Below are 13,622 nucleotides of genomic sequence, written 5' to 3'. Positions count from 1 at the left end.
CTGTAGCTTCAGTGCTGAGCCCTCAGAACCAGGCAGACACCGAATGGCTGACATTTGCTCTGACAGCCGTCCCAAGTGGAAACTGCCCGGTTGTGTTTTCTCCGTGCGCACAGCTGGAGAGGCCTCAGTGATGCTGCTTTGCATCTGGGGTGTCTCTGACATCTGGCGACACTCGTTGCAGTCATGATCAGATCAGCACGCGTGTATTATTTATAGCAGCTTCCCATAGCCTCAGAGGCCTGTTAAGAGCCAGGCTTCGCTCCAGCCTGGGGCTGGGGGGCCACCTGCCTGCGACCCTCATGGGAGGGGCTGGCTTGGGTGATGTCCAGGGAGCGGGGCCCAGTGCCAGGGGCCTGCCTCGCAGACTGGGCAGCTCCTCGTTCTTCACTGGGGGGAAGCTCCCTCTGCATCACTGGCTCCCTAAGACCATCCCTGAAGAGCTCCCTGGTGGGTGTGTCACGTTTCCCAGCCTCTCATACACGACATTCACCTGATCCCCGTGAAATCGGGCCGTAGCACCCAGAGATGGAACCCCGGCCTTCCGTTTCGGATTTAACAGTGTGACTCTGGGCAGAGGTGGTTTCCTCCCCCCGCCTCAGCTCACCCAGCCAGCTAAAGGGGCTCTCACGGAGACCCCTGCCAGAGCCGGACCCACAGACGTGACGACCTCGGAGAACAGCTCCGTGGTGGTAACAGAGCCCCGCATGGGGAGGATTCGGAGTGTTGAAATGGAAGCCCTCACGATCCAGGGGGTTGCTTTCAACATTACGCCCCCGCTGAGAAATCACGGTAGAAAGCCATTTCTCTGTTATCGTGTCGTTTCACAGAAGAGCCCTTTTGGAGGGGGATGGCTTTATTTTCTCCTGTCAACAACTTCATCTGCTTCGCTCAAGCAGCCCCGAGAAGTGGCTGCGCTTCTCATCTGTTTGCTGCCCCCACCCCTGCCCGAGCCCCAGTTCAGGGGCTGCTCCCGTAGTCCCCTTCTTTGTCTTCTGCTTGGATTGAGATGAGGTTTGCGTTAACAAATAAACGACCATTTTAAAGTGAGTAATTCCATGGCATTTAGCGTGCTTGGAGCGTTGTGTGAACACTACTTCCGTCTGGCTCCCACATGGTATTGTCCCCCAGAGGACACCATGTGCCCGTCAGCTGTCCCCCTCACTCCCGCCTCCTCCCCCGCCCTGCCAGCCCCACCAGCACCTGCTGTCTGTCACCACGGGTCCTCCTGTTCTGGACCTGTCCTGCAGATGGAACCATGTGCCGCGTGGTCTCTTGTGTCGGGCTTCTTTCCTGTGGCATCACGTTTTCAAGGCTCGTCCACATGGTAGCAGGTGTCCGGGCTTCACTCCTTTTGATGGCTGAGTAGTATTCCCCCGTGCAGACAAGGTTTGGTTGCTCTTTCCGTCCATCCATGGCCATTGGGTGGTGTCCACCTTCTGGCCATCGTGATGTATGCTGTGAGCACAGGTGCGTGGGGTCGTCTGAGCGCCGCTCTTCTGCGGTCTGATGCGGCCTCTCCCTCTCCCCCTCGCAGTGATGGGGGCCTGAGGGCTTGCTGGGGGTGGGGAGGGAGACAGAAGGGCCTCCTACTGACCTCAGCACAGAGCTCCTTGCTCGGGGGAGAAACCCGGGGCTCGTGAATGCTCTCCCACTGCCCCACAGGCGAATCTAGGTGCTGTCCCTATTTGGGAAGCACAGAGGACCCCCGACATGAAAAACCTCTGCTCAGCCCCTCGACCGTGGGGCTGGACAAGTTGTCCGGGAAGGAGATTCCCTGTGGCCACGTGGCTTTTAGATCATCGTGGTTCATTTGAAACAAACAAAACCACGTTGAGGGAGGGACCTGTTGGGTTTCAGGTTCTGTTATTTTGGGACCTGTGAAATGAGTCTGTGGGTGTGAGGGGCAGCAGGAAGCCCCTCCAGGGGAGTCTGCCTGTTTGTATGGGGGACCCACGGGTCACTGAGTGTCCCCGGACAGGCAGGCGTGGTGACATCCCTCCCAGCCACAGTTAGGGTCTGGGGGGCCCAACACCAGGACTTTCCTATTACTGTGGGAGATGATTTAGCGTCTCTAGATAGCAAACAGGGGACTTTTTCTCCTGGCAAGAGAGTGAGTGTGTGTGTGTGTGTGTGTGCGTGCGTGAAGTCCGACACGCTCCATGCTTCTTACTCCCTCCTGCACGCTGCGTTGCTAGGGAGCGGGTTCGTCTGTGCAGGAACCCCAAGTTCCTGTGGGGTGGTGTTCTGTCCTCTTTGTGCTGGAGTCTCAGGGGCCAGGAGCTGGGCCAGCGGGTAAACACCCCACAGCTCGCAGTGGTGTGGTCGCATGCAGTCCCTGAATTCCCGGTGGCTTTGGGGGTGTCTCGGCTTCGTGGGGCCACACGGAGGGCGGCTGCTTCCTTGCTCCAGAGGCCGCGGGCCCAGCCCGGTTGAGGAGCCCCCCCCCCCCCCCGCACCCCGTGGTCAGCAGGGGATGTCGTGCTCTGGATTCCCTGGGGGAACACCACCGGCCCCCAGCCCTGCCTGGCTCCTCTGTCCCGGTTCTTGACCGCAGCTCCCGGAGACAGAGCCTGGCGGGGAAGGAGAGCCATCTTGGGGGGTGTGTGTGCGTGTGCGCGCGTGTGTGTGCGTGCGGAAACACGGACGTTTCCTAGGCTCTGGGCTCTGCTGCATGGCGGCTGGTTCTCTCTCCCGTCCCCTCTCAGCCTGCCTGCTGGCCTGCTGGCAGAAAACTCGGGAATCATTTCTAGCTGCATCCAAGCGGGGCTGACACCCCGTGGCCTCCCCCTCCCTGCCTCCCCCTCCCCCTCGCGCTCTCCCTCCCTCCGCCTCGCCTCCCCTCTCGGAGCCTCCCTCCCGCTCACCCCCTGTTTGTAATCTGACACAGTAGACTGCAGTTGTCTGCGCCGTGAACCTCCCTGAGTCTTGGCACAGCTCGTTCCTAAGGTAGGCTGAGATTTATTTTTTTCTCCTAAAAATAGCTTCCTGCTTCCCTTCCCCTTCCCGCACCCCGAGCTGTGGCGCGGCGATGGCCGGGCCGTAGCCGGAAACTCTTTGCCCTGACAAAGTTTATTTTCCAGCCGTGGGAGGATGCCCTTCAGAATGGGGTCCAGGTAGCCGGGCTGCCGGCGAGACGCCTGGCGCAGGGGAGCCCCGGGGAAAGGAGCGATGTTTCCAGACGATTCCGCCTTCCCCGGGGCTGATTTTGCAGCTTAATCGCCACGGATCTGTTTCCAAAGGGCAAGGCTGGCCATGGTCTTGCTCAGCGTTGCGGGTCCCTCACCCCTCCGGCATCCGCCCCCCAGTGTCGTGGTCATCGGAAAGCCCCTCTGGGGGAAGTTTGACATCACCCTGGGCAGTGCCTTTCCAGCCCGGCTGGAGGGGGTGCACGAGGGCGGTTTCGGAGGAAGGCTCTGGGGGCTCTGGAAGCCGGCTTCTTGGGGGCTGGGGCTGGAGTGGGGAAGGGGGTGTGGGCCACGAGACGGGAGAGTTGGTTGTGTCATTCACAGCTCAGCTCTGATTAGAAATGCATCGAGGGAGGAACCTGCACGTAAAGGATTTGTCAATTCATGTCCCACAGACTGACTTGAATAATTTGTTTGTCAAAACAGATGTTCCTGGCGGAGCGTGCGTGTGTGTGTGTGTGTGTGTGTGTGTGTGTGTGCTCGCACACGCTGCTGGCTGGGGTAGGCTCTCCCCAGAACGCCCCTCTTTTCACCTGGAAATGCAGTGTTTACATGGCAGGAAGAACTGCCAGCAGGGAAGTTGGGTTGGGGGGTTGGGAGCAGGGGTGAAGCTTGTTCTCCTGCAGCTCAGGCCTCTGTAGAAGCAGCTTTGCTTCTGTCCCCAGGGAGCCCGTGCTGGCTGTCGCCACTGTGTGGGTTTCACCACCCCATTATGGGGCCATGGGGAGGGGGGGCTGCTGGGGGTCCTTGCAGGGACTGGGGACGGCCTTCCCAGACCCTTGGACTGGGATTCATTCCTGCAGGTTCTCAGGGCAGTGGGGTGAGGGAGGAGGGAGGGCCTTGGGGAGACCTCTTACTCTTCTGCATCTGTCCCTCCCTGGGAGAGACCCCGCCTCATGAAGGGGGTGGTAGATGGCCGGGACGGGAGAGACCCAGTGAGAAGGGCCTGGCTCTGAGAACGGAAGAGAAGCCAGGGAGAGGAGGCTGGCGGCGTGGAGCCCTCTCCTTGCAGGCAGTCTCTGAGCTGGGAGAGGACTGGGCGCCTGGGCAGGGAAGCACAGCAAACCCACCCCACCGGCAAGGGGAGCAGTCCAGGGGGCCTCGGAAAATAACCCCTCCCCACCCCCAGCGGCCGGGTCCCACCGCTTTCTCCCAGCCCCTGCCGGACCCGCCCGGCACTGGCTTCTGCCCGGCCCAGCTTCGTAGCTCAGAATGTCATGTGGACACTGGTGAGTCCGGGGCCTCCGGGCAGGACAGCTGCGTGAGATCCAGCATGGGCAGCGGCGTGGGAGGCCGGGGGGTGTGGTGATGGGGCTGCTCCCCAGGTCTGGGTGCTGTACCCCGCACGGAGCAGGGCTTGCCAGACGACTGCAAGGGGGTGCTGGCAGCTGCTGCTTGTCACCAGGGAAGGTCGGCTCGGCCCTGTGCCATGAGCAGGTTTTCGGACTGCGGGGGCTGCTGCTTCCCCCACGCCAGGAGCCTGTGTCCGGTGTCCCGCAGAGCATGTCTGTGGATACCGGGACCTAGTCACATCCTAATGATGCGTGTGCACATGCGTGGACAGTTTGCAAAACTTCCCCAGGTAAGGCCGAGGGTAGGCTGTGCTGTGAAGTCCCAGCGATGGGCAGGAAGGGCAGGGAGCCGCTCAGCTGACCTGCTGCACCGTGACTTCCAGGTCCTTTCATCTTGCTCTGCGCGTGGCTGGCGTGTGGGAGGGGACGGCGTGCTTACCGGGCAGGGAGCACAGAGCCGGAGGCCGCTCCCCAAGCCCCTTTGGCTTTCATGTCAGAGCCCCTCCTCGGCATTTTTGGAATGAGGGTTGAGATTGAATGAGAGCCATGGTTCTCAGACATCGTGAGGATGATTCGCTGGGTGAAGACACGGGGCTCTTGCTGAGCAAGCCTGGGGGGCGCCCAGTTTGTATTTCTCGCTTGTCCAGACACCAAGGCTGCGGTCCAGGTACCCGGCAGTGGGCTCGAGCCTGGCCGTGGGCACACCAAGCCTCTCTGGGAGGCGACCTCTGTTTTCTTAGGCTTGGGTTGAGGGTTATTAGGCGTGACCCTAACAGAGCACCTGCCTCCTACATGGGTCGAGACTCCTAAGTGTTGAAACTTGGCTTGGGCTGTGGAGGCTTTTTTGTGCAGCCACGGTGAGAAGGATTTGACCACCAAGGTTCCCGGACCTTTCCTGGGGCGGTCTGCTGGAAGGCGGGAACTGCTTGGCTCTGGGGGCCTGGGAAGGGCTGCCCTGTCTGTCCTGGTCTGTGATGGCTGAAGCCAGTGTTTCACACCAGCTTCTAGAAAATTCTTTGTTTCTCTGCTTTCTTTTGAAACAGATAGGCCTACCCCGTGACCTGTGTTTCCCTGATTCCCTCTGTGCTTATGCCCATTTGGAAAGCTGTCTGGTCTTGTTTGGGCACCTGCCCCAGGTGCTGGGGAGGCAGCCGCCGGGCTTGTAGGGGTTGGTGGCCGCTGGGGTCCAGATGGTTGGCTCGGCCACGCTCCCTGGTCTCCAACACGCTGTCAGTGCCGCCTCCTCACTCTTCCCTTCCTGGGTCCTTCTGTCCCTCCCTCTGGCCTGGCCTGCCCACCCTCCTCTCTCTCTCTCTCTCTCTCCATGCTTGACTCTTTCTCTCTCCTCATCTCTCTCCGTCCCAGCCCTGTTCCTCCTCTGTCACAGACAGACCCTTTGTCATGCTTGATACCGAACCTGGGATTTGCGTGTAGGGGAACCACATTGCTCTGCTGTACTCGGGAATCCCAGGAGCCGAGCCCTTGCCCCACTCCCCACTGCCTCCATCCACATTGCTGGGCGTGTTTCCAGTTGGGGACTGTAGGGGCTGCACGTATCCCATCGTGTCTGTGGGCCGCCATGTGCCCCCCGTGCCCCGGCGAGGGCACCAGGTTGGCTGTGAAGCTGTGGTTCACAACCCGTGCAGCCACCCATGTCCTTGTCCCTGTATCCCCATGGTCCTGTGTGGGAACCGTCCTGGGGCGCGGCTCAGCAGCGGACGGCGGGGTCAGGGGCACGTCCTTCCCGTCACACCAGTGGTGCGAGGGGCCCTCCTTCCCCGCATTGTCGCCCACGCCCGGCGTCGTCTGGCAGTGTGCTCAGCCGCGGGCACCCATCCTCCCCCTTGTCCGTGAAGATGGTTGTGAACAGGGTGTAGGAGACGTGCCCACTCCGGACTCCCGACCGTGTGGGAGGCAGGGTGGGGACGGGTGAGTCTCCAGGTGACGGGCTCTTCTCAGGTGTTACAAGGTCTGTGCCTCACGGTCTGGGGCCGTCTGGCCAGCCTCACGGTGACAAGACTCAAATTAACCCTCACCTTTGGAGACCACGTTTCCAGGCGCCCAGAACCCCTGAGAAGACTAAAGAAGTCATTTCTCTGCAACTTTATACCTGCGCTTCCTAACTCCCTATGGGGGGCACCTTTCCTTTACAAACATCCATATTTATCTTTGAATAGGCCACTCCTATCTACTTGGGTTTGCTGGGTTGGCAGTATTCGTGCTCGAAGCAGAGAGCTGCAAAGTAACCGTTCATTTCAGGGCTGCCTTCCCACCTTTCCTAGTTGTTCACTGGACCAGGAGCCCCATGACATGGCAGAAGCCAGGGATCCTCTGGACTTTTGAGGGACCAGATATCTGTTCTTCTTGCTTAGCTGCACGGGCAAGGGGCTTATGGGTACCCTAGGGCCTCACGGTCTACCCAGAGCCCAGGCAGCTGGGAGTGCTGTAGCCTGCAGAGAAACAGGCAGAACAGGGGGATCCTGACGTTCATTTGAAGCTGTCTTGTTTGCTGAGACTGTGGTTGTCTGTCTTTCCACCCTGAAGAGCACTTTGCATATATTAGGTGGTCAGTAAACACTGGTTTTTGTTGTTGTTGTTGTTGTTGTTTTAAGATTTTATTTATTTATTTGACAGATAGAGACCAGAAGTAGACAGAGAGGCAGGCAGGGAGAGAGAGGGGGGAAGCAGGCTCCTGCGAGCAGGGAGCCTGATGCGGGACTCGATCCCGGGACCCTGAGATCATGACCTGAGCTGAAGGCAGAGGCTTTAACCCACTGAGCCACCCAGGTGCCCCCAGTGAACACTGTTTTGAAAGAACAAACGCAGGAAGCACACTGGTCTGCACGCCATCCAGGCTGGGCTGGGCTCCTGCACACTGGTTGGAATTGCTGGCCTGGGCTGCGCCTCCTCCCCGCCTTCAGCAAACACGTGTGGTTATCGGTTACTATGACAGTCCTTCTGTTAGGATTAAGTTCCCAGAAGGCGGTGGCTGTTACTTATCTCTGTGCACCCAGGGACCAAGGCAGTGCATTCATTTATTCAGTCAACAAACATTTGAGTAGCTGTTAAATACTAAGTAGCATTTTAAGGGCGGGCGAGGCACAAAGCAGCGGATGAGGTAGATGAGGTCCTTGCTGTCAGGGAGATGACATTTGTGTGTGTGTGGGGGGGCACAAGTAGGCAAATAAATAACAGAATGAAGACATGACCCACCCGAAGCAGAAGAGGCAGGCGGAGGATTACAGGAGCCTGTTGAGAGATTGTAGGTGGGTGATCCTGGAAGGCCTCTGGGAGGAGGTAACATTGCGGCTGAGCCATGAATGCTGAGAGAGATCCAGCTGTGCAGACACCAGGGCAAAAGTCCTGAGTATTTGGAAGGAGGAGGTTGCCTTCAAGTCTTCGGCTCTCGTCTCTCGTGGAATGGTGTACTGACTGTGCAGATGGGATGCTCTTGGCGCAGGTGGGGGACGAGGGACTGCTGCCCAGCCTTCCCCTGTGGACCCAGTGTCAGCGGCCAGAAACAGTGAGCGGCTGCACCTCGTCAGCTCCACCTTTAGGGAATTGGGGATGGGGTCCCCTGGTCTGAGCTGCAAAGGTCCCCCCCCCCAACTACTCACCCCTGCCCTGCTCCTCCCTGCCCCTGCATCCAGCCCGGGGCCTCCAGAAGGAGAACTTGGGGATGCTGCTTTTGGACCTAAGGCCTTTTGAGTGGATCTTGTAGATGTTGTCTAATCTAGCAGATCTGGCGGTGGAACTTTGGGGAGATTCCCTCCGATTAGATGCTCTTGGTGCCAAAACCCAGCATGTTCTCTGCGATGACAATATTTAGAATTGGCGGCTGCCGTTGGTTCAGCAGAGCTGGTTTGCCTCGTGCTGTTATGCATGGTTACTGTTGACTTCCCGCCTCTAAGGGGGAGAAACAGTCCCCATCACGTTGCCACGTTAGAGGCAACTGTAGAGAAGATAGGGCAACAGGTTCGATGGCTTGTTACTGACCTCTCCCCCCAAATCCCCCCTCGGACTCTGGGGTTGGGCTGCTTTCTGGGGCCCAGGGTCTGTCTGCCCTGGATGCCTGCCAAGTCAGCGGGCACCTGCTGCGGGTGGGAGCCGGGCCCCCAACCCTGCCTGAGAGCCCCCAGAGCACGGCGCAGCTTCCCTGGCTTGAGCCCGTTGCTCTGTTTTGTTCCACCCCTGCGTGTTGGTGTGGCCGCTCCGCCGTGGCAGGTAGTGAGCCTGCACTGCGGGCAAGCTGAGAAGGGCGAGCAGAGCACGGACGACCAGACAGTGTGCTCGTCCTGTCCCCGTGGGCACGCCTCCGATACCAGCAGTTTGTTCCCGATTCTTGTTCCGTCCTTAACTAGCTGGAACTGTGTTACAGGTTTAACCGTGAACGTGAGAGCATTGCCGTTTCTGGTGGGGAACTGCTGACCCTCACTTCGGGGGGCTGTCCCAGTTTACTCAGCCTTCGGGACCATAGGTAGGCTGTTGCATTTTTGCTCCATTGTCTCAAATAACGCACGACCACCATAGCCTGTCTGTTGTTTACTGTGTCAAACCCGGCGCTGGCCGTCGGGGGTGGGTGGTCTCAGGCTGCGTTTTGCCGCAGGAGTTCCCAGGGTGCAGAGCAGCCACAGGGGAGGGGCTCGGGCTGGCGGCGGGGTGAGGTTATGATGCGAGGACCACCAGCCTCATTTCCCCTCTGACGCTTCCTCTCCCTCCTGTATTCTCCAGCCATTGAGTGCAGAGTGCCGGCCTCCCCCCAGATTGAGAACTGGGAGCCCTCTTGGGTTTCTTCCTGCCCATCCCCAGCCAAGCAGAGCCAGCCTGCTTGAATGTGTCCAGTGGCTGGCAGGTGGCTGGACTTAGTGGGTGTTCCACAGTGACGCACGAGGGGACAGACATACCCCACACTCTCCAAGACGGGCTGGGGGCACCTGTCCGACTTGGGACAATCCCCGAACCCCCCAGCCCAGAGCATGGTCCCTCCCCTCTCATTCTGGACCATTTCTCAGGCAAGCCTGGATGAAGGGAACCTTTGTAAACTGATCTTCAAGCCTTGAGTGTGGCGGTACCGTTTGCCGTGGGCTGGGCATCGCTGTAGAACTTGCTTCTTGTGTGTGTAACACCGGGGCTCTAAGACGTGGGCTTTGCTGCTGGTTCAGACCCATTTTACAGATGAGACAATGGTGTAAGAGAGAGGAAATGGCTCCTCCCAGGTCACACAGCTGGGGTGAGATGGGCTGGGTTTTCAGCCTAGGTCGGCCTGGCTCGGAAGCCCACGGGTACCCACAGGAGGAAGCTTGGGGCAGACGAGGAAGAGCACACAAGCTCATGCGTCCAGAAGGCAGTGACAGGGCTGAGGTCACACAGTGAGGTGGACCCGAGGCAGGACCAGGTTTAGGTAGGAAGAAGAGCCATCAGGAGGTTCCCAGGGGGCGGCAGGCCTACAGGGGGAGGCTGCGTCCCTCTGGCTGTTGGGTGGGGAGTGGGCAGTAAGGCAGAAGCAGACCCAGGAAGCCAGGAGGGGCCAGGACAGGGAGGGAGTCTCTGCTCAGACTGGGGGGTAGCATGGCCATCGTGAGGAGAGGCGAGATTTAGGGTGTGAAGGGAAGGACAGGGCACACACACCAGTGGGAACGAGGCTCGGGTACAGCTAGACTGAGTGTGGGAAGCAGTGCTCGGCTGTGGGGAAGGGGAGATCGGGGAGGGGAGGGGAGACACGTGCCATTGTGGATGGCTCTGTCTGCAGCAGGGCTTCTCAGATCTTTTGCAAAGTACTGACGTCTTTGGACAAAGTATGGTCTCTCTGTATGTCGGATGACTGTCCAGCCACGGAAAGGAAGAGACACTGATGTCACTGAGCTCTTAAAAAAAAAAAAAAAAGACTTTATTTTATTTTATTTGAGACAGAGGGAGAGAAAGAGAGAGCCGGCACAAGCTGGGGGAGGGGCAGAGGGAGAGGGAGGAGCAGGCTTCACAGGAGCAGGGAGCCCGATGCGGGGTCGGTCCCAGGACCCTGAGATCATGACCTGGGCTGAAGGCAGATGCCTGACGGAGCCAGCCAGGCGCCCCTGCAGGATCTCATTTTTGAGAGATGTCCAGCGACAGAAGTGGATCAGTGGTCGTCCAGGGCTGGGGAAGTTGGGGGGGCGCTGGCATGTAGCTAAAGGCTGCAGGTTTCCCTCTGAGGTACTGGAAACCTTCTAACTTTGACTGTGGTGATGGTGGTCTGAACCTGGTGGTCCTTGTCCTCTTGCAGTGGATAAACTCGCTGATGCGTGGATTCCATCTCAATAAATTTATTTAAAGAATACTGTTCCCCATGCCCCATCCCAGAACACCTGCTCTAAGAGGCTTGAGTGGGCCCTGAACTCGGGAAATTTTCAATGGGTCCCAGGGGTTGTGGTGGCCTGTCTCCACCTGCCAGAGGCCTGTTTCTTCCTCTCTCCCGCTGGGCAGGGCTGGGCACCCGTTGTTCTCAAGATAGCTCCTGTTCAGGTGGTGGTGGGAGTGCACGAGTCCTTCAGGCGTAGACACCTCCCGCCCACGCCGGCATCTCCCGGAGGGCGAGGCCCTGACCAGTCCCCGAGCCTTCCAGTCTGCCCTGAAAGACAGGTGCGGGGTTGGGAGAAGGGAGCAAGGCCAGTGCACTGACGGGGGCTGCGTGTGGTCCCTACCGCGTCTCCGGTTGCTTCCTCGTCTCCAGCTCGGCTCTTCCAGCCTTGGGCTTTTTCTCAAGAGCAGGAAAGTCAAGCTTTGTCACTTGGAGGACCAATTTAGTCATTTGGTGTTTTCTTGGTCATTTCTGGGTTTCACACAGTTAATTTCTATTCCTTGTGGGGAGCAGGTGGGTGGGGTCAGCTCGGCAGTCAGAGGCAAAGTGGAGTGTAAGCAGCTATCTAGGACATCCTCTCTGAATCTGCTAACATGCTGGAATATGGTCTCCTGGGGACCACTGGGATTTTGGGGGGGATTTTTAAAAAAAGATTTTATTTATTTATTTGTTTGACAGACAGAGATCACAAGTAGGCAGAGGGGCAGGCAGAGAGAGAGAGAGGGGGGAAAGCAGGGTCCCCGCTGTGCAGAGAGCCCGATGCAGGGCTTGATCTAAGAACCCTGGGATCATGATCTGAGCTGACGGCAGAGGCTCAACCCACTGAGCCACCCAGGTGCCCCCTTTTGGGGACTTTTTGAACAATTCCCTTGTGGATTACTAATAATCTATCATTGATTAATAATTCCATTAACGATTAGTCTGTCTGGAGTCCGGTAATAACAGCAGTACTACCGATGGCTAACGTGGATGGCAGCCTCCCTTCCCCAGGTCTAAACGTGTCACGGGGGTCAACTCCTTCAGTTGCGGAACGACACTACAAGGCAGGTGCTGTCCTTCTCCACATCTTGCAGGTGGGGGACTGAGACCCAGGGAGGGTGGTGAGGGTCCCCGCTCATGCAGCCGGGGACTGTCACAGCCCAGATGAGCTGCAATGCTGTGCACGGAGCCCATCCCCCTAACCACTGGGCAGCCCCCCATGCTACTTCTCTCCAAGTAGCATCTGCTCCAGTAGGCAGCCTTGGCCAGGCGGCAGGCAGAGTCGAGAGCCAGACTGGCTGCTCTGATCTTGGCTTGGCAGTTCCCTGGCTGTGTGAATAGGGGTGCGTTTCTTAACCTCTCCGTGCCTCCGTTTTCTTACCGGTATAATGGGAAAGCAGTGGTACCTATCTGCTCGGCGAGGACGGTTGCTCTGCGTCCCGCTGTTCTTGGCCAGCTAGGGAGGCTGACGATGGGCATCTCGTCGGTGAGGTGACTGAGACGAAGGGGAAGCATTCGGCACAGGGCCCGGCATCTCGAGGGTTCAGTCCGTGTTCACTCTCACTACCGTTGTCACTGGGCTCCAAACAGACGAGCTGTTGAGATGGTAATGGAATTAGGAGGATGATACCAACAGTCCCAAATAGGACGGGATCCTGACCCCACGTGTACTGCGGAGACCCTTCTGTTTGCCTGATGCCCGGCGGGGGTTTTTCTAGGCACTCCGTCGGCTCGGCTGACAACCGGCCCTGCAGACCCACTCCCGGGCCCTCGCCCAGGCCATATTAGAATGCCTCCCTGTCCCCAGTCTCTGTGCCCTGCAGGTCCGAGAGCCACCTTGTATCCTTGTGACAGGTCACGTGCAGTGGGAGGGGAGTAGCCATGGCCGGCTCACTCCTCCTTTATTAAGTGCCTCCCTTCGTGTTGACGTGAGCAGCGGCTCCTTTAAAGGCCCGGGACTCCCGGCTCCGCTTGGGTCGAAATCAGGCTTTATATTCCAGAGTCACCATTCTGATCTGTCTCCGAGCCCTGAGCGCGACGGCCGACTGCACAGGCCCTTTGAAGTTGGTTTTCCTTTCGTCTCCCGGGCAGTGCAGCCCAGATTTTCTGTAGATGCTTTTGCATCTGTTTATTTTTTCTTTCTTCACAGCAGCAATGGCCTAAAATGTGTAGGAAGAGTGCTGGCCGGCAGCGGGGGGAGGGGACCGTCTGCCAGAGTGACCTAGTGCTGGGTGATGAGCTCAGGGAGGGGAGGCTGGCTCAGGCTTCCCTTTGTGTCGTCGGAGGATGAGGGCCTGGCTGCCGGGGGAGCTGGAGCGCTCCTGCGGAGGAGGACCGGGGGCGGGTGCTGGAGCGTGCCCCAAAGGCCTGCGCTGATCTTCATCAGCTACGGCCGTCAGAATCTTGATTTACAGGGGGAGCCGGCCGGGTGATGCCAGGTCAGGGTCCACGGTGTCCCCGCCCTGCTGCAGTCACCCCCGCGATGACTCTGTGGCTCCCCATCATAGAAACCCCGGTGGGAGAATGTAACCCTTTTCTCCCCAGCCCCCGATGGCTTGGTCTCACTGTTTCTAGCCTCCCTTCCTCCCACTCCCACCTGCCCGTGGTCTGACCTGAGCGCCGGCCTCTTCTGATGAGGGGAGGCTGGGCAGTGAGTGCTGGGAAGGCACGGGGACCCTGGTGCCCACCCGCCCAGGCTTCCTCCTACAGGAATGGAAACAAGAGTCACTTTTTTAGTCTCTGAATTAATGTTCTTTAACTTGGCCCTGAATATTGATAAAGCCGGCAGTGGAGAGGGCAGGGACAGCTCATACCGTGCCTTCCAACAGCAGC

General features: G+C 58.7%; 1 protein-coding gene across 3 annotated transcripts in view; it reads left to right on the top strand.

The window, feature by feature from the left end:
• Positions 1–2,607: 2,607 nt before the first annotated feature.
• Positions 2,608–13,622, top strand: part of RIMBP2 (RIMS binding protein 2) — a 203,029-nt gene continuing 192,014 nt past the window's right edge. The window contains exon 1 of one of the 3 annotated variants that reach the window (XM_082698197.1): positions 2,608–2,946. The gene's annotated coding sequence lies outside the window, so the exon portion shown is untranslated. Of the gene's footprint in view, positions 2,947–4,393; positions 4,415–8,937; positions 8,955–13,622 lie in introns of those variants that run through there. The other 2 variants (XM_082698198.1, XM_082698199.1) reach the window with 2 other exon arrangements.

The sequence above is a fragment of the Mustela nivalis genome, assembly GCF_964662115.1.
Source record: "Mustela nivalis genome assembly, chromosome: 14".
NCBI classification, from domain to species: domain Eukaryota; kingdom Metazoa; phylum Chordata; class Mammalia; order Carnivora; family Mustelidae; genus Mustela; species Mustela nivalis.
The sequence above is the reverse complement of the archived record's forward strand: the minus strand, read 5'-3'. Positions and strand labels throughout refer to the sequence as shown.